Below are 26,841 nucleotides of genomic sequence, written 5' to 3'. Positions count from 1 at the left end.
TCACACGCGATTTGGCTGGGTACGTGTATTACAGGGGTGCGCGGGAATAATCACATGCGATTAGGCTGGGTGGGTCCTCACAGGTGTACCCTGTACACCCTCCACGGCCCCTGCAGGCAGCCCACAAAACAGGGGACTACCCTGCACACCTGCTCATGTCTCCCACCACCCCCATCCCCCCAGCAGTGCAGGGGCAGCCTCCACCAGGCCCCCACCCATGTCTCCCACCACCCCCACCCCCCAGGCACCATGGGCAGCCTCCACCAGGCCCCCACTCATGTCTCCCACCACCCCCACCCCCAGGCAGTGCAGGGGCAGCACCACCAGGCCCCCACTCATGTCCAACTCATGTCTCCCACCACCCCCACCCCCCCAGCCACCATGGGCATCCCCCACCAGGCCCCCACTCATGTCTCCCACCACCCCCACCCCCCAGCCACCATGGGCAGCCTCCGCCAGGCCCCCACTCATGTCTCCCACCACCCCCACCCCCCCAGCAGTGCAGGGGCAGCCTCCACCAGGCCCCCACCCATGTCTCCCACCACCCCCACCCCCCCAGCCACCATGGGCATCCCCCACCAGGCCCCCACTCATGTCTCCCACCCACCCCCACCCTCCAGCCACCATTGGCAGCCCCCAGCAGGCCCCCACTCATGTCTCCCACCACCCCCACCCCCCAGCAGTGCAGGGGCAGCCTCCACCAGGCCCCCACCCATGTCTCCCACCACCCCCACTCCCCCAGCCACCATGGGCAGCCCCCACCAGGCTCCCACCCATGTCCCCCTGCCCACAGGCCCTGACAATCCTCAAGCATGGGCCTCATGGCCAGCCACCACAGCCCAAAGACACAACCAAGTATTACATGCACCCATGATACTACTTCAATGGAAACAATGTAAATCAACACGTGTCTCACACACACACAATGGTTGCAAGTGAACCTGAAAACCCATATCATGACATGCATGAAAACAATGAGATGAAACCACACATTGAAGAATTTAAAAATCCAAATAATGTATTAATAACAACAGTAATGGCAATCAAAATGAAACAAAATACACAAGTAAAAAAAATAACAAAATTAAGCTGGTTGTCCCTTTTCAAATTAAAATCAATAAATGATAATCCTAAAAAATTTCTTCCAAAGTTCAAGTCCATAAAAAGGAAATGAAGGGAAAAAAGAAAATGAAAACCATTGCTCCATGGAAAAAAATATCCATAGTAAAAAAAATATCCAAATCCAAAGTCCAACTATGTACAAAGTATTCAGGGTCCATCATCCCAACAGAAGAAATGAAACCTACCAAAAAACCTCTATAATGGAAATATATACAAAAGGTGGAGCAGTGTCCGTCGACTCCAAATAAAAATAAACTATAAAGGAAACCTATCACTAAATAACTATATACAATGGCGGCGGGCCAGTCCAGCGGCTCACTTAGTGGTGTTCCGGGCCAGGGCATCATCGAACTCCTCGTCTATTTCCCGGAGGCGGTCCTGTTCCATGGCCCCGAGGGTCCGCAGGGACGCCGACACCTCTGTGATACATGTACCCTGGCTAATCGCGTGTAAATCTTCACGCGTACCCCTGTCATACACGTACCCAGCCAAATCGCATGTGAAAATTCCCGCGTACCCCTGTAATACACGTAGCCTGGCTAATCGCATGTAAAACTTCCCGCGTACCCCTTATATACACATTACCCGCTTTGCATTCCTTGTTTGGCAGCCCTATCAACTGGTCCAGGGTTAGCGCAGCCCTTTGCGATGATTTAGCGATTTTGATGGCTTTTCCTTGTGGGAGGGCGTTCTTGGGGGCGTTACTGGCGCTGCTGCAGGGTCGCTGCGATACTCTGCGCCACGGCTGGTTTGGGAGCCTAAAATCCATGAATACGCTGTGCGCGGAAATCGGTTTTGGCGCACGCGCCTGGCGCTGACAATCGCACGCGGACACTCTGCGCCAGCCGCTTGCGACACTTTTCTGCGAAATTCTATTAATTACCCTGTCAGTATATATATTTAAATTCAAACACAAACAGCACATAGGGCCTCATCACGAAATCGGCGGTAATGCCGGCGGTATTAGCGCGGGGGCTATTAGCGCGACCGCCATAGCCCCCTGCGCTAATAGCGAGGGATCACGAGTTGGGCGGATTTGGAAGTCCCCATTCCCCATTGAGCCCATTTGGGAATGCCCCATTCCCCATTGGGCTCAATGGGGAAATTTCACGCTCATACCGCCGGCGGATTTCCCGCCGGCGGTATGAGCGCGAATTCTCGGTGGATTTCACACCAGCTCAGAGCCGAGGCCCTGATTCGGTGGACCCTTAAATCCGGCGGTAATAGCGCTACCGCAAGTTTGGTGGTGTGTGTGCATGTGTAGTGTACTCCCTATGATGCATGTGATGTGTGGATGACCTTTGGCTGCTCATGCTGTTGCATGTGAATGGATGGTGCTGGCTGTTGCAATATGCCTGTGGTATGGCTCATGTGTGCAAATTGAAATGACATGTGTGTTGGGGATTGTGATGCCATGTCTGAGGTTTACCAATGCCACTCATGTATGACTGTCATGTGTGTATGAGTCCATTGGACAGTGCCCTGATGCCTGTGTTTTCTTTCTCCCTGTCTGCAGCGTCAACTGATGAAGAGGGCGGAGAAGGTGCTGTGGAGCACAGCGGCAGGGGTCGCACCACCAGCCGGAGACACAAGGCCCGGATCCCCTCCCAGGTTCTGATCTCGTCGGGGAGTGAGGAGTTCGGTGCCGTGTCCCAGGCCACAGCTGTTGAGGGGAGGTCCAAGAGGTGGAGGTTGGAGTTGGACTCCTCGGCAGCAGAAGGGGCAGCTGGGACCCCACAGGGCCCAACGGAGGAAGATGGCACGGAGTCATCCAGGTTGGTGGGGGGTTTGGAGGAGGAGGAGGCCGTGCAAGCGACCGAGGCGGGGTCTGGAGGTGGGGATTCCACTGGTGCTAGTGGTGCAGTGCAGGATCTGGGACAGGAGGCAGCACAGGCCGCCGCAGAGGTGCCTGTGTGCAATCCTGTCCCTGCTCCTGTCACTGCATCATCTTGCACCAGCGGGGATGCCTACCTCCAGACCCGTCCTCAGGGAGGGGATTGGCTTACAACACCTGGCCTTCCTCTCCCTGCGGATGTGGCTATACTGCACCAGGTTGAGCCTGTCCAGGGTGGGGTGGCGTTGCGTCAACGGGCCATGCAAGCTGACCTGCAGTCTTTTCATGATGAGTCTGCACGTCTTCTTGCATGGCTCGTTGACTGCGTTGACCCACTCGGACAGCTCACCAGGGCTGGATTCCTCCGTTTCCTGGACCTTGTTACGACCCCCTCCTCCACGGAACCCCCTATGCCCCAGTCATCCTCCATGCCATCTTCCCACCAATGTGTCACCTGGGTGCCCTGTGGAGCTGCCTCCGACCGTGCGGCCAGGCTGGTGGACAACAGATCCCTGCCACAGTCGGGAGTCGGACGTCCAGCAGGGGTGGCCACATCAATGACTGCACCCCAGCTGGAGGAGGATGTGCAGGCACCATCGGACAGGGCACATGGACAGCAGCAGCTGCAGCAGCAGGAGGCTGTAGGTGGGAGCCACGATAGCTCGGGGCCTTCAACATCGGAGGGGCAGGCATCGGCCGGAGGGCAGGAGGACCCTGGATGGGAAGTGTCTTCCGTGTGGCAGCGGTTGGGCCACGCCATAGATGCGGAGCGGCAGCGGGTGGAAGAGGTGCGGCTCACGATGGTCAGGGTGGAGAACTCCATGCGGAGGGCCCTGAGGCGGGCCGAGTGCCTCGAGGCAATCCGCAGGGAGTTGGAGGTGAACATGTCGGCGTCCCTGCGGACCCTCGGGGCCATGGAACAGGACCGCCTCCGGGAAATAGACGAGGAGTTCGATGATGCCCTGGCCCGGAACACCACTAAGTGAGCCGCTGGACTGGCCCGTCGCCATTGTATATAGTTATTTAGTGATAGGTTTCCTTTATAGTTTATTTTTATTTGGAGTCGACGGACACTGCTCCACCTTTTGTATATATTTCCATTTTAGAGGTTTTTTGGTAGGTTTCATTTCTTCTGTTGGGATGATGGACCCTGAATACTTTGTACATAGTTGGACTTTGGATTTGGATATTTTTTTTACTATGGATATTTTTTTCCATGGATCAATGGTTTTCATTTTCTTTTTTCCCTTCATTTCCTTTTTATGGACTTGAACTTTGGAAGAAATTTTTTAGGAATATCATTTATTGATTTTAATTTGAAAAGGGACAACCAGCTTAATTTTGTTATTTTTTTAACTTGTGTATTTTGTTTCATTTTGATTGCCATTACTGTTGTTATTAATACATTATTTGGATTTTTAAATTCTTCAATGTGTGGTTTCATCTCATTGTTTTCATGCATGCCATGATATGGGTTTTCAGGTTCACTTGCAACCATTGTGTGTGTGTGAGACACGTGTTGATTTACATTGTTTCCATTGAAGTAGTATCATGGGTGCATGTAATACTTGGTTGTGTCTTTGGGCTGTGGTGGCTGGCCATGAGGCCCATGCTTGAGGATTGTCAGGGCCTGAGGGCAGGGGGACATGGGTGGGAGCCTGGTGGGGGCTGCCCATGGTGGCTGGGGGAGTGGGGGTGGTGGGAGACATGGGTGGGGGCCTGGTGGAGGCTGCCCCTGCACTGCTGGGGGGTGGGGGTGGTGGGAGACATGAGTGGGGGCCTGGTGGAGGCTGCCCATGGTGGCTGGGGCGTGGGGGTGGTGGGAGACATGGGTGGGGGCCTGGTGGGGGCTGCCCATGGTGGCTGGGGGGGTGGGGTGGTGGGAGACATGGGTGGGGGCCTAGTGTAGGCTGCCCCTGCACTGCTGGGGGGGTGGGGGGGGTGGGAGACATGAGTGGGGGCCTGGTGGAGGCTGCCCATGGTGGCTGGCGGGTGGGGGTGGTGGGAGACATGGGTGGGGGCCTGGTGGGGGCTGCCCATGGTGGCTGGGGGGTGGGGGTGGTGGGAGACATGGGTGGGGGCCTGGTGGAGGCTGCCCCTGCACTGCTGGGGGGGTGGGGGTGGTGGGAGACATGAGTGGGGGCCTGGTGGGGGCTGCCCATGGTGGCTGGGGGGTGTGGGTGGGTGGGAGACATGAGTGGGGGCCTGGTGGGGGATGCCCATGGTGGCTGGGGAGGTGGGGGTGGTGGGAGACATGAGTTGGACATGAGTGGGGGCCTGGTGGTGCTGCCCCTGCACTGCTGGGGGGTGGGGGTGGTGGGAGACATGGGTGGGGGCCTGGTGGGGGCTGCCCATGGTGTCTGGGGGGTGGGGGTGGTGGGAGACGTGAGTGGGGGCCTGGTGGGGGCTGCCCATGGTGGCTGGGGGGGGGGGGTGGTGGGAGACATGGGTGGGGGCCTGGTGGAGGCTGCACCTGCACTGCTGGGGGGGTGGGGGTGGAGGGAGACATGAGTGGGGGCCTGGTGGGGGATGCCCATGGTGGCTGGGGGGTGGGGGTGGTGGGAGACATGAGTGGGGGCCTGGTGGAGGCTGCCCATGGTGGATGGGGGGGGTGGGGGTGGGTGGGAGACATGAGTGGGGGCCTGGTGGGGGATGCCCATGGTGGTTGGGGGGGTGGGGGTGGTGGGAGACATGAGTTGGACATGAGTGGGGGCCTGGTGGAGGCTGCCCCTGCACTGCTGGGGGGTGGGGGTGGTGGAAGACATGAGTGGGGGCCTGGTGGAGGCTGCCCATGGTGGCTGCGGGGTGGGGGTGGTGGGAGACATAGGTGGGGGCCTGGTGGGGGCTGCCCATGGTGGCTGGGGGGTGGGGGTGGTGGGAGACATGAGTGGGGGCCTGGTGGGGGATGCCCATCGTGGCTGGGGGCTGGGGGTGGGTGGGAGACATGAGTGGAGGCCTGGTGGGGGATGCCCATGGTGGCTGGGGGGGTGGGGGTGGTGGGAGACATGGGTGGGGGCCTGGTGGAGGCTGCCCCTGCACTGCTGGGGGGGTGGGGGTGGTGGGAGACATGAGTGGGGGCCTGGCGGAGGCTGCCCATGGTGGCTGGGGGGTGGGGGTGGTGGGAGACATGAGTGGGGGCCTGGTGGGGGATGCCCATGGTGGCTGGGGGGCTGGGGGTGGTGGGAGACATGAGTTGGACATGAGTGGGGGCCTGGTGGTGCTGCCCCTGCACTGCCTGGGGGTGGGGGTGGTGGGAGACATGAGTGGGGGCCTGGTCGAGGCTGCCCATGGTGCCTGGGGGGTGGGGGTGGTGGGAGACATGGGTGGGGGCCTGGTGGAGGCTGCCCCTGCACTGCTGGGGGGGTGGGGGTGGTGGGAGACATGAGTGGGGGCCTGGTGGAGGCTGCCCATGGTGGCTGGGGGGTGGGGGTGGTGGGAGACATGAGTGGGGGCCTGGTGGAGGCTGCCCATGGTGGCTGGCGGGTGGGGGTGGTGGGAGACATGGGTGGGGGCCTGGTGGGGGCTGCCCATGGTGGCTGGGGGGTGGGGGTGGTGGGAGACATGGGTGGGGGCCTGGTGGAGGCTGCCCCTGCACTGCTGGGGGGGTGGGGGTGGTGGGAGACATGAGTGGGGGCCTGGTGGGGGCTGCCCATGGTGGCTGGGGGGTGTGGGTGGGTGGGAGACATGAGTGGGGGCCTGGTGGGGGATGCCCATGGTGGCTGGGGAGGTGGGGGTGGTGGGAGACATGAGTTGGACATGAGTGGGGGCCTGGTGGTGCTGCCCCTGCACTGCTGGGGTATGGGGTGGTGGGAGACATGAGTGGGGGCCTGGTGGAGGCTGCCCATGGTGGCTGGGGGGTGCGGGTGGTGGGAGACATGAGTTGGACATGAGTGGGGGCCTGGTGGTGCTGCCCCTGCACTGCTGGGGGGTGGGGGTGGTGGGAGACATGGGTGGGGGCCTGGTGGGGGCTGCCCATGGTGTCTGGGGGGTGGGGGTGGTGGGAGACGTGAGTGGGGGCCTGGTGGGGGCTGCCCATGGTGGCTGGGGGGGGGGGGGTGGTGGGAGACATGGGTGGGGGCCTGGTGGAGGCTGCACCTGCACTGCTGGGGGGGTGGGGGTGGAGGGAGACATGAGTGGGGGCCTGGTGGGGGATGCCCATGGTGGCTGGGGGGTGGGGGTGGTGGGAGACATGAGTGGGGGCCTGGTGGAGGCTGCCCATGGTGGATGGGGGGGGTGGGGGTGGGTGGGAGACATGAGTGGGGGCCTGGTGGGGGATGCCCATGGTGGTTGGGGGGGTGGGGGTGTTGGGAGACATGAGTTGGACATGAGTGGGGGCCTGGTGGAGGCTGCCCCTGCACTGCTGGGGGGTGGGGGTGGTGGAAGACATGAGTGGGGGCCTGGTGGAGGCTGCCCATGGTGGCTGCGGGGTGGGGGTGGTGGGAGACATAGGTGGGGGCCTGGTGGGGGCTGCCCATGGTGGCTGGGGGGTGGGGGTGGTGGGAGACATGAGTGGGGGCCTGGTGGGGGATGCCCATCGTGGCTGGGGGCTGGGGGTGGGTGGGAGACATGAGTGGGGGCCTGGTGGGGGATGCCCATGGTGGCTGGGGGGGTGGGGGTGGTGGGAGACATGGGTGGGGGCCTGGTGGAGGCTGCCCCTGCACTGCTGGGGGGGTGGGGGTGGTGGGAGACATGAGTGGGGGCCTGGCGGAGGCTGCCCATGGTGGCTGGGGGGTGGGGGTGGTGGGAGACATGAGTGGGGGCCTGGTGGGGGATGCCCATGGTGGCTGGGGGGCTGGGGGTGGTGGGAGACATGAGTTGGACATGAGTGGGGGCCTGGTGGTGCTGCCCCTGCACTGCCTGGGGGTGGGGGTGGTGGGAGACATGAGTGGGGGCCTGGTCGAGGCTGCCCATGGTGCCTGGGGGGTGGGGGTGGTGGGAGACATGGGTGGGGGCCTGGTGGAGGCTGCCCCTGCACTGCTGGGGGGGTGGGGGTGGTGGGAGACATGAGTGGGGGCCTGGTGGAGGCTGCCCATGGTGGCTGGGGGGTGGGGGTGGTGGGAGACATGGGTGGGGGCCTGGTGGGGGATGCCCCTGCACTGCTGGGGGGGGTGGGGGGGGTGGGAGACATGAGTGGGGGCCTGGTGGAGGCTGCCCATGGTGGCTGGGGGGTGGGGGTGGTGGGAGACATGGGTGGGGGCCTGGTGGGGGATGCCCATGGTGGCTGGGGGGTGGGGGTGGTGGTAGACATGGGTGGGGGCCTGGTGGAGGCTGCCCCTGCACTGCTGGGGGGGTGGGGGTGAGTGGGGGCCTGGTGGGGGCTGCCCATGGTGGCTGCGGGGTGGGGGTGGTGGGAGACATAGGTGGGGGCCTGGTGGGGGCTGCCCATGGTGGCTGGGGGTTGGGGGTGGTGGGAGACATGAGTGGGGGCCTGGTGGGGGATGCCCATGGTGGCTGGGGGGTGGGGGTGGTGGGAGACATGAGTGGGGGCCTGCTGGGGGCTGCCAATGGTGGCTGGAGGGTGGGGGTGGGTGGGAGACATGAGTGGGGGCCTGGTGGGGGATGCCCATGGTGGCTGGGGGGGTGGGGGTGGTGGGAGACATGGGTGGGGGCCTGGTGGAGGCTGCCCCTGCACTGCTGGGGGGGTGGGGGTGGTGGGAGACATGAGTGGGGGCCTGGCGGAGGCTGCCCATGGTGGCCTGGGAGACATGAGTGGGGGCCTGGTGGGGGATGCCCATGGTGGCTGGGGGGGTGGGGGTGGTGGGAGACATGAGTTGGACATGAGTGGGGGCCTGGTGGTGCTGCCCCTGCACTGCCTGGGGGTGGGGGTGGTGGGAGACATGAGTGGGGGCCTGGTGGAGGCTGCCCATGGTGCCTGGGGGGTGGGGGTGGTGGGAGACATGGGTGGGGGCCTGGTGGAGGCTGCCCCTGCACTGCTGGGGGGGTGGGGGTGGTGGGAGAGATGAGTGGGGGCCTGGTGGAGGCTGCCCATGGTGGCTGGGGGGTGGGGGTGGTGGGAGACATGGGTGGGGGCCTGGTGGGGGATGCCCCTGCACTGCTGGGGGGGTGGGGGGGTGGGAGACATGAGTGGGGGCCTGGTGGAGGCTGCCCATGGTGGCTGGGGGGTGGGGGTGGTGGGAGACATGGGTGGGGGCCTGGTGGGGGATGCCCATGGTGGCTGGGGGGTGGGGGTGGTGGTAGACATGGGTGGGGGCCTGGTGGAGGCTGCCCCTGCACTGCTGGGGGGGTGGGGGTGGTGGGAAACATGAGTGGGGGCCTGGTGGGGGCTGCCCATGGTGGCTGGGGGGTGGGGGTGGTGGGAGACATGAGTTGGACATGAGTGGGGGCCTGGTGGTGCTGCCCCTGCACTGCTGGGGGGTGGGGGTGGTGGGAGACATGAGCAGGTGTGCAGGTTAGTCCCCTGTTTTGTGGGCTGCCTGCAGGGGCCGTGGAGGGTGTACAGGGTACACCTGTGAGGACCCACCCAGCCTAATCGCATGTGATTATTCCCGCGCACCCCTGTAATACACGTACCCAGCCAAATCGCGTGTGATTATTCCCGCGCACCTCTGTGATACATGTACCCTGGCTAATCGCGTGTAAATCTTCACGCGTACCCCTGTCATACACTTACCCAGCCAAATCGCGTGTGAAAATTCCCGCGTACCACTGTAATACACGTACCCTGGCTAATCGCATGTAAAACTTCCCGCGTACCCCTGATATACACGTTACCCGCTTTGCATTCCTTGTTTGGCAGCCCTATCAACTGGTCCAGGGTTAGCGCAGCCCTTTGCGATGATTTAGCGATTTTGATGGCTTTTCCTTGTGCGAGGGCTTTCTTGGGGGCGTTACTGGCGCTGCTGCAGGGTCGCTGCGATACTCTGCGCCACGGCTGGTTTGGGAGCCCAAAATCCATGAATACGCTGTGCGCGGAAATCGGTTTTGGCGCACGCGCCTGGCGCTGACAATCGCACGCGGACACTCTGCGCCAGCCGCTTGCGACACTTTTCTGCGAAATTCTATTAATTACCCTGTCAGTATATATATTTAAATTCAAACACAAACAGCACATAGGGCCTCATCACGAAATCGGCGGTAATGCCGGCGGTATTAGCGCGGGGGCTATTAGCGCGACCGCCATAGCCCCCGGCGCTAATAGCGAGGGATCACGAGTTGGGCGGATTTGGAAGTCCCCATTCCCCATTGAGCCCATTCGGGAATGCCCCATTCCCCATTGGGCTCAATGCGGAAATTTCACGCTCATACCGCCGGCGGATTTCCCACCGGCGGTATGAGCGCGAATTCTCGGCGGATTTCACACCAGCTCAGAGCCGATGCCCTGATTCGGTGGACCCTTAAATCCGGCGGTAATAGCGCTACCGCCGGATTTAAGGGTTACCGCCGAGGTCATGATGAGGCCCATAGTATTTTCAGCCTTTTATGGTGACGAGTTTTGGCAGAGACGTATTCACATCCACCAACTGAGTTAAGGAAGTAGCATTTATCTTTGAAAAGCATATTGCCTTTCTCCAATTGAAATCAATTATGGGCTTACATTTCAAAAGTAGAAAATCATAGTCACAATTTACTTGTGTTGTAGTTTTCTTCAACAATAATGCACCTGTGAAATACAGATAGATAAACCCTCTCGTAACCAGGACTAATGTCTGGCAGAGGGACTCCCAGGACCCCCCTTGTTAATTTGCATGTTTAAGTAACTTTGGGTTTCACCCTAAGTTACATGGGGAATCCAGACGTGGACCTCTTGCTCCCTATTCTTAGAGAGGCACAGATCCACCCTACTGATGAGGTCCAACCAGACCGAAGCACGTGTCTGGGGTTTCTGCTGGTACTCTTGTTCAGGGGAGAATTGCCTAGCATTTCGGTGCTGGACTGCCCAAGGGCAGGACAAAGACTGATATGTTTGGGATATTTCTTCTCTGTGAAAGATAGTGAGCTAAAGACTCTGGGTAAGTCTCTCGTAACCAGGACTAATGTCTGGCAGAGGGACTCCCAGGACCCCCCTTGTTAATTTCAATAACAATTGACACCAGAGGGCCCTAGCTGACTGGGAGATTACCTGAAAGCTCGGAGGATCCATGCTGGTTCTGAGTCTTAAAAAATAATCCAAAAGTGATAACAAAATTCCCTCTTGCAACTATATTTAAGTCATCTAGAATAATGTCCCTCCTAAGGCCCTGGAATGGGTGGAACTGGGAGGAATAGCACTAGGGGGTTCATTCCAATTATAATGTATTAGTATTTTAGTAGGAACTGCACCTTGCTTTCTCACTGTATTCAAAGCTAAATGAGATTACATTTCAATTAAAACAGGTGGCATTTTATTGCGCAGAGAGCAAAGCATTGTGTAGATCATAGCCATAGTAATTTAACCAGTTTGTGTTTTCACAGGTGTAGTTTGTCACTGGATTTGTGGACTTGTGTACACTGATTCAACAATTCCACAATGGGGTGATACATTTTGACCTGTGAAAATCATTGATATTTAAAAGAAGTTCACGCAAAGAAGTTCTCGCAAAGAAGTTTAGCTGTTGGCTGTATTGAGACGCTGTGAGACACTGTGTGAGACACTGGAGAAAGCACCTTGTGGACTTGTTACTGGTATGAGCCTTGGACAGAGAAGATAAGTCTTGGCACAATTCTAATATATGTTATTGGATCCTAACAATACACACTGTGTATTTCACGTATATTTTTCTTGTTCCAGAAACGAGTCTCCACGTCCTTTCCCAGGAACCTATTTGGCGTGTTAGGCATGCGCCCAGTGTGTGCGCCCATCGTGAAATTCTCGCAAAGCTTTCACTGTTGGCTGTGTTGATACGCTGTGAGACACTGCGTGAGACGCTGGAGAAAGAACCTTGTGGACTTGTTACTGGTATGAGCCTTGGAAAGAGAATAAAAGACTTGGCACACTTCTAATATATGTTATTAGACCCTAAAAATACACACTTCTGTGAATTTAACATATATTTTTCTTGTTCCAGAAATGAGTCTCCACCCATTTTCCCAGGAACCTATTTGGTGTGTTAGGCACGTGCCCAGCGCACGCACCCATTGCGAAGCTCTCGCAAAGGTTTCGCTGTTGGCTGTTGCTGTGCACCAAGTAGCATGTAGCAGCGGTTTGAACTTAGCGTTATAGCTGCAGTTGATGAAACCTTTGCCCTTTCATAGTATCTTTGAGGGAGACTATGTATTGATGGTAAGAACCCTGAGCCTTCAAAATAGTGGGAAAGTCTGAGTTTAGTTAATTCTCCTTTGACATGCAGTGGCTGTCCACGCAAAAGCCAAAGCTAACCTATAGCAAAAGTCAAAGTGTGTCGTAAATGGAAAGCTGTCCTTTCCTTGAAAAAGATAAACTACGCTGGAGAAAGCACCTTGTGAATTTGTGGACTTGTTACTGGTATGAGCCTTGGACAGAGAAGAAAAGACTTGGCACACTTCTAATATATGTTATTGGATCCTAACAATACACACTTCTGTGTATTTAACGTATATTTTTCTTGTTCCAGAAACGAGTCTCCACCCCCTTTCCCAGGAACCTATTTGGTGTGTTAGGCACGTGCCCAGTGCGTGTGCCCATCGCGAAGTTCTCGCAAAGGTTTCGCTGTTGGCTGTTTGCTGTGCACCGAGTAGCATGTAGCAGCGGTTTGAACTTAGCGTTATAGCTGCAGTTGATGAGACCTTTGCCCTTTCATAGTATCTTTGAGGGAGACTACGTATTGATGGTAAGAACCGTGAGTCTTCAAAATAGTAGGAAAGTCTTGAGTTTAGTTAATTCTCCTTGGACATGCAGCGACTGTCTGCGCATAAGCCAAAGCTAAGCTATAGCGAAAGTCAAAGTGTGTCGTAAATGGGAAGCTGTCCTTTCCTTGAAAAAGATAAACTACGGCTGATATTAGCATATCTTTTTAATTTTGGTTCGTACGTCCGATGTGTGGTGCTGGGCAGGTTGAGAAAAGAATGGTGTCTTGGTCTGTATACTTAGATTAATTATTCCAGTCCTGAACAAGCCACAAAAGCCCTAAAAGCAGTAGTTCACATCACGATAGCCTTTGTTTTATATTAGCCCAGGTTTGTGCATGTGCATGTGTGCAGTGATCTGGTGCATGTGCACATGCGCGAGCCTGTTAGCTATTAGCCTACTGGCCAGATAGCTAGTTGCGGGCGTTTTGTTACATGTTAGAAATTGGCTAACAATAGACTGGGTAAAAAACGGGCTTGCTCAGATACGGTGAGATTTTCTTTTCTTTCGTGCAGCAGTTGATGCTAGAGACTGTGCAAGTTGCCTAAATTGTGTAAACCTGGTCTGTGGTTTATCGATTAAGAGTATAATTTGCAGAGGGTAAAGTTTATTAATTAAGGAGTTTTCATTGACTTCCCTCTGCTTGAGACAGTTGGGCCAGGTGTGATAAAGTGATAAAGTGTACAACTGGTTGTTTATCTACATTGTTCATTTGTAGTGAATACCGAGAGAGATACTTCCAGTGTAACAGAAAGAGTGTAGGAAACATGGTAACCATTAGTGAGATAAACAATATAAGCATGCAAGAAGTGTTTCAAGAAAATGGTCCGCTAGCAGTAAGGTGGTGTCGACGGATGTGTACACCAAAAATTATTTGTTAAAATGAAATAAGTGGAAATATAAAGAAATTAACTAGTTCTTTCCAAAGAGCAACAAGATGAACCCAAGCGAAGAAGAAAGTGTAGCAACTGAAATTGCAAAAGAATTGAGTAGCTCTCAAAGTTGTCTGGGCTCTAAATTATTAGAGACTGTTATAACAGAGCCCCTGTTCAAAACTAGAAATGGACACCTCCCTTCAACAAGGTCTTTAGATGGACAGGACATCATAACAGAAGATAATGCTGCCAAAATAAAAACCATTGCACACGTGGTCATTGTCCAATAAAAAGAGGGTGAACTCTGTAATAGAAACACAATCTCGTCACACGTCAATAATAGTACACAAATAACCTCTTTTGCATATGCAGGATCTAACAGAATTAGAAGCCTCAAAAAATCTAGACCTAGAATTAGAAATGTCAGAAGTTGTGTATTTAGGAGATGCGAGATAATTAACCTCTACTCCAGACATATTGAATGTTGAACTGGAAATCTTTTTAAAAAATAGTAAAGAAGAAAAATCCACATCAAATTCCCTATTGGAAACATCTCACAATGGTTACAATAATTGGGAGGGTAAAGCAGAACATACTCCAATTAAACAGACTTAGCTGCAAAGGTCCAGAAACAATTCCAATGAGAAAAAGTTCGGAGAGTAGTACGTCAAGAATGACATCCAATGACATGTTTTTGGCACTAGATAATCTGTTGTCAATGCTGGTGGAGAAATGTAAAAGCTTAGAGAAAATAAATCAATGTCCAATCTGTGTTGCTGATGAAAAGTATCAATCGCACAATTGTTAAGGATGTCAGCACGGAAATGGTACCCTTTGAACAGATAGGATCGCCAGCAGTGGGTGAAGACCGTCTGAATCCCATGAGTATGACAGCGGGCAAACAGCACAAAAATAAAAGTAAAATAAAAATCTTGAAAAAGAATAATAATAAAAAAGATAACATAAAACCTATATCTCATGTTATTATGTACTCAAGACGACTAAACCCCCATACCAAATTATACAGTATAGGTATGATAAAAGACAGAGATACACAGAGGTCGCAGCAGCCGCTGTGGCTGTTAGTCCTATTGTCCCATGTACTTCTCTTAATCAAGGCCAACCTCCTTCTACTGTTCTAACTACAAATGAGGACACCCTAAATAGTGGGAATAACCCGATAAGAGATGTGTGTAGTGAGACTAATCCAGCCTTGGCCTTGCAGCAACTCCAGATAAATGCTGCAGTGGAGAAAATTAGTCATCAAGACTAAAATATTAAGACTACCACTCCCCAAGTGAATCACCAGCACAATTTAGTAGCTATATGGATCCCAAAGACAGTAAAAGCCATAATAGCAAGGGATAATGTGAGAAATGAATCTGAGCAAGCACAGGAACTGCATAAGGTGCTGCAACACAAAATAATTTCCAGCAACATGAATTTACCTCCCTTAAATCGCTCAGCAGTACTGAGCTCATTCAAATTGATAGTGCCACTTAGACCAATTCAATCCAGTGATATTATAATAGTAGACCGGGTAGAACAAATAAACAGGTATATTACAAAAGTAAGATTTAAATTAAGTTCCACTCTTGATTTTGTGTTAGGATTTGAAGCAGAGTTATTTAAATTAGGTTATCTCACGAAAGTTGTAATGTTACCAACACATAAAATCAGAACACCGGTGATAGCAAAATTACCACCTATAATGCCCAACTCTATAGGTAACCTTGAAACCAGCAATACTTTGAATACTCCACATTTAATGGGGATAAGTAGTATCATGCCACAGAAAAGTGTGATATCGTCTAATAAAAATGGTGCTATCGATCACATATGTTTAGAACCAATTAAGCCATTTGATGCACCTCGACAAGAAATCGATGGCTACTGGCTATGGTTGCCAGTAGCATTTAAACCCCACTTTAGTTCACAACAGTGATGTTGAAACTCTCATGTGGTCTCGGAATACGCAGGGCTTCTCCCATATATTTCAAGCTGAAGGGTTAGCAGAGAAAATAGACATGTTCTTGTTGGAAGCATTTCAAGAGAATTGGCTAACAGAAGAAATACAATTTGACGGTCCAGTCACTATACAACAGGTAGCGACAAAAGCTTCATGCGGTCGACCAAAAGGAGGACTTTTGTTCGCTGTACAACAATCATGGAAAGTGATAGAATTAAATACTTGTACTTCTAACATACAAGTTGGCATGGTATCATGTGGAAAGATAAAATTCGTAGTAATAAATATTGACAGTCCAGTCACTATACAACAGGTAGCGACAAAAGCTTCATGCGGTCGGCTAAAAGGAGGACTTTTGTTCGCTGTACAACAATCATGGAAAGTGATAGAATTAAATACTTGTACTTCTAACATACAAGTTGGCATGGTATCATATGGAAAGACAAAATTCGTAGTAAAAATATTTATATACCCCCGAATGCTAAACAAACTAATAGGAAAGTAAAAGAAGTGGCAGATATAGTGAAAAAAATATTCCCATGTATACCCCATGTGGTTAATGGGGGACTTTAATGCTAAGATTTTCCCAAGGACTTTGGAGAACCTACTGGAGATTTCATCTGGTCCGGTTAATCATGAAATATCAAACCAACATGGTAAACTATGGGCAAACCTAGTAAAAGAACACAAATTAACTATTCTAAATGGGGTCTGTCCTGGTGATGCGGTAAGAGCTTACAGTCGGGCAGGTCAGGAGGCAATCATTTATTCCAAGCACATTTTTTGTACACAGGAAGAATATTGCTCACTTTCCAAGTTTCTGGAATTTTTCCTTTGCATTAAATAGGACAGGACACTTCACTTGTTCACCTTTATTCTCATTTCTTCCTAAAGTGCCCTGAATATAAAATTCTCATGTACTTTCAGGTACACAATTGATTGGTAGGTCTCCTACCAACCAGAATGGAGGCGTCTTAAGGACACTATGCCTGTCCATACTGTTCGCAGGCAAGTTGAAACTGTTCTAAGAACACGCGCGGTGTCCGGTTTGTCCGCAATTAATCAAAATGGAGGCGTCCTAAGGACACTATGCCTGTCCGTAATGTCCACAGGTAAGATGGAACTGTTCTAAGAACATGCGTGGTGTCCGGGCTGTCTGCAATTAACCAAAATGAAGGTGTGCTAAGGACACTATGCCTGTCCGTACTGTACGCAAGCAAAATGGAACTGTTCTTAGAACATGCGCGGTGTCCGTGTTGTCCACAATTAAACAAAATGAGGGTGTCCTAAGGACACTATTCCTGTCCGTACTGCCTGTAGAACATCTACGCACATGCGCACCACACCCATAAGTCCTACGAACATTGCGCCTGTCCGTAACTGTTCGTCTCACTTGTGTCGCACTTTTAATTAGTTTCAGGACCCAAACACTGTCCATAGAACACCCACGCGCATGCGCACAACCGTTCCTGCACACCTGTTCCCTTCACAGATGTGTTCACAACGTCATTATGTGACCGCACCCACGCTGAGCATGTGTCCTGAATTGCAGACACTGACCGGGTCCCCGAACATTTTTAAAGTACCTTTTCAGGCAATCCACAGTATTTCATAGTAAAAATTCCCCATAGCACATGTCCCAGACAATGACCCTGACTTTCTACATACTTTTTGTGACGTTTTGAGCCTTTTTGGGGTGTTCAATCTGTCCACGGAAAGCACGGGTGTCCGCGGAGCGGGCACCAGCACCCCTATAAAAGGCCACACCCCAGAGCTGATCTTCATTGTGCTTCTGGCTATCTCACAGAGCATTATCTACTTTGCCTTGCAATCTTCCAGATTTTGCTGCCTTTGCTGAAACCTGATGGCATCCATGGCTGCTGTTCTTCCACCTGGTGCTACATCTGATCAGCACCACCCTCACCCCCTCCACCTCCCCAAGGGCCTGAAGAGGGGAACAGGCATGAGGATGTGGCGGAAGATGAAGAGGATGAAGAGGATGAGGTAGTGGAAGTCCCTACTACCAGCACTCGCCATGAGTCTTGGGTGTGGCGGTTATTTACCATTCATGGTGACGTACCCAAAGCACGTGCGAACAAGGTCACCTGCAACCAGTGCAAAATGGTGCTGAGTCGCGGGAGGCCTGGTTCGTACAGCTTTGGTATGACATTTATGAAGCGACACCTAAGGTCGTTACACGGTGGGGCCATTCGCAAGGTTGTACCTTGTGATCAACGTAGTAGGTTGAGTTCCTCTACTACATCCTCCGTTTCCGCTCCTCTCACCACAAGAGAAACTCCTGTGGGAGAGCGCATCCCTACAGCTGCCTCACAGGCCATTCACGATGCTGATGACCCTTACCTTTCGAGGGTCACAGGTTTGTGTATGTACTGCGACGCAGTACTCTGCAGGGGGGAGAGACTTCGAAGTGCTTTAGAGACTGTGGTCAATGAGCACGAGAAGACCTGCTACCTACCTAAGTAAGGCCCATCCTACATCTTCCTCTCTCCACCTGCCCTTTTTTATCCCTGTGGTTGGTGTCCCCCCTTACCCTCCTTTCCCCTCCTCTCCGAGTGTAAAAACAAAAACAAATATAAAACAACTAAAATCCCCCCAAAAAAAGCTCTTTTCAGAGCCGCCTTTCACAGTCTAAAAAAAGAAGTGACAAATAAATGGAGCAAGGCCCTGTGCATTTTTTAGAAGTCCGCGGACAGTTCACGGACATCTTAAATTTTGGGGTGCTGCCCTATAAAAACCATTGCACTTTTCTCTGGGAGGAGGTGGTGGCTCTGAAAAGAGCCTTTTGGTGGTGTTTTTTTGTATTTGAAAAACTTGAAATAGTCAACACCTACTGCAAAATTGATGGCTGTAATTCCACAAAAGGACGCAATGCATTTTGTACATTTCTCAGAAAAATCTAATTACCAGCATAAGTAAGATGGACTCCATCTCTGCGAAAAATGTATGTGTTATGAGACATAATATTTTCATTGTGGAAAGAGGCCATGCCACCATCTCTTAGAAAGGCACAAACAGCCTTATTAACATTCCGCTTTGCCTTCTCCATTTGTGGACCAAATGAAGATGAACGCAGCCACATTTGTCTCTGTGCAATGCGAGAAAAAATTTCTTGGGAATTTGGGAACATGTCCATGACCTTCACAAGAAATTCGTTCATCGCACATTGCAAAGAAATTACTGACATGTCCTAAATTGTTCCCTCCACAATGAATTATAATTATGTCTGGATGAAGCTCTGTCTCCAAACTAGCACAGAGAGGTAGCAAGTCCAACCACTTCATTCCACGCACTCCATGCCAGTGCACTTCCACATGAGGGAATCCAAGATCAGCAGCTTCTCCACAGCGTTCAACATGCACCTCCAACCAATGTATCCATGAGTCTCCCAAAATCCAGATAATCTGTTTTCTGAAACACACAGCCATGGCTAACTGTTCTTCACTCAGGAAAAAGACTTTCTGACAAACTCTCTCCTTACACAACACACCCAGTAAACTTTACAGACCAATCCCTTGCTCTGCTCATTCTCATTTGCAAGCCTCTCCAACCCAAAATCCCTGTATTTAATACGTGGTGTATTTAGACTACCGCCATGTCGGCGGACATATCGTAACTTGGACAGCCCTTCTACTATTTCCACTTCACTCTCTATGCCATTCCCTTATTGGATACAGCTAACCAGTCACACAACCATCCACCAATCACATCCAAGACCTCTACATCTAACTCCATCATCAGAGTTCAGAACTTCAAATGTACTGTTGATCACTCGGAGTACAAGTCTGATATCATTGGAAAGCGCCTACTACAAAAACTACTCTTCAAGTCTCAGAAATTTCTACTTGCAGCTGCATGCATATGCACATGCATGAATACAAACTATAGGTATGCATATATTCTGCACAGTACATGTACAACTCTTATAAATCCATATAAACAGAGTAACTGCCACTAAACCTGTATAGCCTATGAAATGAACTTACTGTCATTGTTTCCATCTGCTATAACAACTGTCACTTCCAAACCTGTCTATCTAAAAAAAAATTACACACACACACACACCTATCTAAAAAATTATAATATTAAAAGATGGAAGAAATAACAATATAATTGTGGAAAAACACTTAGTGTATCATAGAATTACACACAGCCAGTAAAAGGTCATGCATCTTCACACACTCACACACAGAGACACTATAATTGAAAAGCTCCCTGCTGCAATAACACCACTACATGTAAATCACATCTTTCTGCTTTATTACCCAGACCTTCACAAATGCATATATTCCATGATTTTCTATACAGTTTCTGCCATTCACCTTATAAAAATTGCAAAATAAATATATCATTATTTCTTCTTTCTCCTAACATTGTATAACACAGCTTTAAAAAACCAAGTGAATTTCATACACTTAATATTCTACTCATTTGCAAAGCATGTTGAACTAACATAATGTAAATAAAATATAAAGGCTGCACGTAGTCAAATGAAACTGCATGCATACACTATGTTCAGAAATCAAACAAGAATACTAGTATAAAGACATAAAAATGAACCTCTCAATTAACATCAGTGCTATAAATATACACAATTACTAACTTCTTTCTTTTACAATTGCAGTGAAGACCACTCTCCTGGAAAACAGCAACATCCGAACTACAAACACCAATTCCAAAGAAACCTGCTCATTCCACAAAAAAGTTCAATACTACCTTAGTTTCTCTACCTAGTCTTTAAATCTCTCCACGATCTTGCTCCCCCTTATCTCTCCTCTCTCCTCTTTCTACACTCCCTCCCACTCCCTTCGCTCAGCTGACCACTTTCTTCTCACTGTTCCTCCTTCCCCTTGTGCCACATCCCGTTTCCGCTCCTTCAATCTACAAGCTCCCCTGCACTGGAACTCCTTACCTCTCTCACTCGGCTTTATTTCTACCTTTTCCTCATTCCACACTTTCCTCAAATCTCTCCTTCTCCATTCCCCACAATGAAACCCCTCTCCCCTTCTTGCCTCCCCTCCCTTGTCTTATCTCCTTAATCATCTCCATCCCATCCCCCTCCCCCCATTCTCACCCTTCGCCCCATCTGTTTCCCTCCTCCTCCTCTTCCCCACCCCTCCCCCTCTCTCTCACTGCACTACTCTCCTTCTCCCCTTCAGTTTAATTGCTCTACTTACTGTTTTGTTGGTCTGATTCTCAATTGTAAATTGCTTCTACTGTTACTGTTATAATGTTAATTGTTATATGTATCCTGTTGTTGTTACAATGTGCAGCACTTTGGTGTAAAGCACTATATAAACTAAATAAATACAAATACAAATATTTTTACTGTTACTCAAACACTCTGTGCAGGTGATTCATGTAATTTGTGCACCGAAAAAACAAAGGTTTGTGCACCATTCTGCCCACAAATCACCATTTATTAAACAGGGATTAGCACGCAGAATGGCACATAAATCCCTGTTTTCCAGAGCACAAATAACATAACTCAGCCCCTAGAATGTTAGTATTACAAAACAAAGAATTGTTTTAATTGTATACCATTTGATTTACTATTAGTGCTTATCCTCACCACTAGCTCACTTTCTAAAGTCATCTGAACCGCGGTATAGTAACACACAAATAGAAGAATACCCTTCCCAACTAATTGTAGCTGCCCAATGCACAATCACACACCACCAGATACATCTTTACCATCATACTCAGACGCTCATGCATACAGCACACATACATTGCACAACAGCCCAACTCATACCTTCTTTTTTTTGTTTCAACAGACCCCACATAATGCCTACCAGAAAGCAAGTCAATAGAAAGCAATGCAGAAATAGAGCAAATGAAAATAAAAATGTCTAAAATAAGCATCCATCTCTAGCAGAGTTTGTACAAAGCATTCAAACAAAACACTAATACAGTAATTTAGCAAAACAAAACAATCTTCCAGTACAGAAACGTTGCCTCCTCTATCAAAATGTAAAAGAGAAACAGAAAATGATTAACAAGAATGCAGCTACCACTACTGCTAAAACTGCTCCTATAAGTCTTGATATATTAGGAAGTAACCATACCAAAAAAGAAAATTAGCAAAAATGTTCCGCCACAGAGTCCTTCAGAATCTTATAAAAACAGGAGAAAAATCATGCACAACCCTTGAAAACTACTGTAGAAAATTAATCTTAGAAGCTTTGACAGACAGTGCAATCCTTCTCAAAAGAAAGTTATTTATTTTAGCGTTAAATAGAATGAAGCCACTAACAAAACTAAGTACTAAATTACAAAAAAAAAACGTCTCAATAAACGGAACGTCAACAAAAACAACTTCTTAAATATCTGTGGAGGTGAATGGAGTCATACCACAAGCACAGAACCATATTTTAATGAAGAAGCATACAAACAAAATCAAACAAACACAATTGCCATACATAGCAGTGGACGAGGTTATGAAAAACGTAATAATACCATAATGCAACAAGAAATACTGCTTACAAAAATATCCCCAGAAAACTCAGTATCAATTCTCCATTCGACTGAACCAGATCAAGTATACAAATGGCCATGCACATCAATGTGTAACATTGCCAAATAATCTTTCAAATCTTTACACCAGTTCCTCAATCAATATGTGAAAGGCAAAGACAAAATCAAAATAAAACTGCTGCAAAATATGGATACCTGTCCAGTGTGCAAATACACAGGACTGCAAGGACATTCATTGGCCTGCATTATCAGGACCTATTTGCAAAAGCACCTTCCATCATATCAAAATGATATCAACACATCATTCAACTATAAGAAATCCAGTCTATAAACTGTACCATGCTAAAGGTCCTGCTTTAGCACTAGCCAATTTAAATGACAATCTTCTACATGGTACAGCCAAAGACCTACTCGAAGAAATCAACCATATCCAGAGAAAATATTTTGGAAGTGAAAGCCACTTACAAAATGCAATAGCTTTACAACAGACTAGCAACAATTCTGCACATGGCAACCTTCTACTACACACATACAAAAAAGAAATACTAAAATTCAAAAGTAAATCTGCTGAAGTAACAAACCGTGTGTGTGTGTGTTGCCGCAGAACTTTTTATAAAAGTAACACAAAAACTATAGACATAACATACAAAATAGAAGACAATGAAGATTCCAAATGGTTTGAATTAGCTCTCTACCTTATAGCAGAAATCAAATACGAAATAACTGACCCCTTAATACTTTGCAGTTACTGCACTACATAACTTGACAACAATCACACTCCTTCACGTGCTATCACAAATAATTTGGAATTATTCACACTACCAAAACCCCTGCAACAACTCAATTCATATGAGAGCATCATAATTCAAACAGTGGACCCATGTCAAGCAATAATACGCCTTCACCCAAAAACAGCAAAATTACCTCCCTCTGAATTGGTGAAAGGCATTTGTGGCAAAGTAGTGTATTTACCATTAGATCTAAAAGAAAATGTGCACACTCTGGAAGTGCAATGTCCAATAGAGCAATCTATAATTGTCTAAGTAAATGGTTTACCTACAAAAGATAAACAAATTTGGCAACAACTGGTAGACCTACATACAGTTAGACAAGCCTTGCAATATCTAAAAGACAATAATGAACACTACAAAGAAATAAATATTGAAGAAAACTTAAGGGAAACAACTGAAATAATTCAAGAATCACCAGAAACCGCTCAATTTGAACTTCTAGATCCTGCTACAGTATCCAATATTTTAGACCATTATACAATTCCTCGATTACACTCTAATGACACCATAGAAGATGCACTAGAAACGTACCTAATGCGACAAACGAAATGATCACCAATCAGCATATGGGAAAAAAGTATCGAAGCACGTGCTTTTCCTCTACCCTTTCCTACTGGCAAAGGAGGAAGGTACGATGATAGACCTATTCAAATAACAGCATCAGAATACCACTCGTTACGGATGTATTCTGAAGATCCACATTTTGTCTAAATCGGGGAATACTTATTCCACCTACTCTTTGAAAGTGAACTAGAAACTCTATGTCACGGAGTTGCACACACATTAAAATCATTAATCCACTTTGAAAATATGTCAGCTACGCAATTACTACATAAAGTGCAAGAAAAAGATGAGGTTTAACAATCAAGCATTACAAATCTATTAGCAAACATGCGTGGTACTAAAGAGTACTGGTTCCGACGTCACAGAGATGTACGTTGTATGATAAGGAACCTTGGTCCACCCACTTGGTTTGTTACATTAAGTTGTGCAGAATATGCATGGGAAGATTCACATGATTTCCTACGCATAATAAACAAAAACAAACATAGATATACCAACACCTGGAGAATGTTGCTCTCTAGATCGTGTTAATGTTTCAAGATATTACCAAGATCGCTTCATTGCTATGCTACATTTTATTTGTAATAAAACTGTTCCTCCCCTCGGAGAAGTGCAACACTTCTTTTGGAGAAAAGAATACCAAGCCAGAGGAGCACCACATATCCACAAGCTTTTATGGATTAAAGAGGCTCCTAAATTTGGTCAAGACAGTGCTGCCAAAAAAATATATCACTTGTGAAATTCCATCAGAAGCAACAAATAGTGATCTTCATGCACAAATTGTACAATTTCAAAGACACAAATGTGACAAATATTGTCGTCGCAAATACAAAACAAAGGGAAATACTACACCAAATGCCACTTTGGTTTCCCTAGACCAGTTACAGAAACAGGTGAAGTGAACAACTTCATGTCTTCAGTTAGACATAGTGTTAAAGGTAAATCACCTAAAAATACATATTACATAAAAACAGCAGAAGCAAAATATATCAATGATTACAATGCAATCATTGCCCTATTATGGAATGCAAACATAGATGTGCAGTACATTGCAGACCATTCCACTGCAGTGGCACGATATGTTACAGCCTACTTAACCAAAGCAGAAAAAAAAGACCTCTGGAATGACCTGTCATCAGACAAAACACTGTCTCAGAAATTGTACAACTTGGGCATAAAAATGCTCTCCCATAGAGAATGTGGCTGCTATGAAGCTGCAGATCGTTTAACCGGTATTGCTTTGTATGGAAAATCTGAAATTATAGTATGGCTAAGTCTTGGTCCTGCTAAATCTAGAAAAATAGTTCTCAAATCATACGACGACATAGAAACAATAGCCAAAAATTATCCCAACAGCCAAGAAATTTTGAAAAACAATTTACTAGACACATACTACCGAAACAGAAGTACCACTTTGGAAACCATGTGTCTATACCACATAGCCCAAAACTTCACTACAAAAATAATATAAAACCAGATGAAAAAAAGGTAGATACACAGTGACAAATTGTGAAGGCAGCTTAGTAAAACTTACCAAACCAAGTTTAATTAATCATATCAATTGTCATAAAAAACTCCTCAACATGAAGAACTATATTACATGTCCCTGCTACAACTCTTTAAACCATGGAGAAAAGAAGAAGCGATACTAGATAACTATGACTCCTATGAAGACGCTTTCAAAGCAAATGAAAGCACTATAACCGATGTAAACTTTACACAATACAAAACAATGTTGCACAATGAACAGCAACACGAAGAAGAACTCCAGGCCCAACTAGATAAGGACACTCCCGACAGTAGTCAACCTTCTTTAACAGGAAGCCAAGAACCACTGGGACAGCCACTAATAACAAATGAGGTAGAATTAGCTATGACAGAAGTAGAAAACACCAAGACTTAACTGTACTTGTACTACAATCAAAACTAAACAATGAGCAGCGTAGCATTTTTCAAGAAGTAACAAAAGAAATTGCACATGGCGTACAACATGAAAATAAAGAATGTACCTGCCAAAATTACAAACCTATACTACTATACGTCAGTGGTGAAAGTTCCTTCAACAATTGACAAACAACAAACTGCCAGCTGTTGTAACTGCCCCCACAGGTTTAGCTGCCTACAACATAGGCGATGTCACTTTACACCGATTACTACTCCTGCCAGTAGATCACCAAAACAAATTAGAATATTACAAGCTTTCTACAGAAGCTGCAATGGAACTATGCAGAGTGTTAAAACAAATGAAAATTATACTAATAGATGAAGTGAGCATGGTCTCCAACCAATTGTTGGCTTTGATTCACCTCAGATTACAATAAGTACTTAAAACAAACTACAAAGAGCTCTTTGGAGGAAAACACATTATTGTTTTCGGAGATATTCTTCAATTGACACCAGTGAAAGGTGAACCTATTTTTAAAACCTTAGAAAACAAACGCTGCCGTAAAAAAGGTGGTAGCATAGGACATTTCAACCTTTGGCAACATTTCCAACACAGAGAATTAACATAAAAATTAGAGTTAGTGTACTATCTCAAGAAGCACAAGCAATATTAAAAACTCAGCACATCCATGCACTTTACGGCCATAACTCATGTGATACTGATGTCATGGAACAATTAGCACACAAAAATGTCAATTGTATGTCTTTGATGCCAACTCTTGCAAGCTGTTCCGAATTCAATGAAACAATGTTGAAAAAAGAAATGCACCAATAATTGAAATTTCCGCAACAGACAAACTGGACATACATGGTATGACACTACCCATGTGTCAACAAGCCACAACAAGACTAAGTACCTTAGAAAATTCAATCTCCAACACAGCTGGTTTGGAGAAAATATTAAAATTATCGTTAAACTGTAGAGTAATGCTTAAACGTAACCTTGACATGGAGCAAGGACTAGTTAATGGAGCACTGGGTACAGTTGTTGGCTTTCAAACATACCCACGTGACAACAACATTCAGTTTGTCAATATTCTCTTTGACAAACTTTCAGAAGTAAAAAGGATTGGGCGCTCAACAGCTCGATTCCTTCTTTTCAAAAACATGTATGTACGCAGAGAACAATTTTCTCTTACTCTAGCGTACACAATCAGCATTCACAAATCACAAGGTCTTACCTTAGATAAAGCATTGATAGATATTGGGAACACAGTCTTAAAAGAATGCATGAGCTACGTAGCACTATCACGCTTACGTACACTTGACGGTCTATTTCTAATCAACTATGATGCAAGTAAAGTAAATACTGATATCCCTTGCTTTTTAGAATACAATAGAATACGTTCACTATACACCTCCCATCTAAGAACATATCCTGTTCCACAAAAAAGAAAATGTTGTAAAAGAAAACTACTTCATACAGAAATGCAACAGGATGTCACTACAAATCCTCCAAAGAGAGTAAAAGAAACTAATACTTC

Source organism: Ambystoma mexicanum, chromosome 6q (genome assembly GCF_040938575.1).
Source record: "Ambystoma mexicanum isolate Mex_15411 chromosome 6q, UKY_AmexF1_1, whole genome shotgun sequence".
Lineage (NCBI taxonomy): Eukaryota > Metazoa > Chordata > Amphibia > Caudata > Ambystomatidae > Ambystoma > Ambystoma mexicanum.
Note: the sequence above shows the minus strand (reverse complement) of the source record.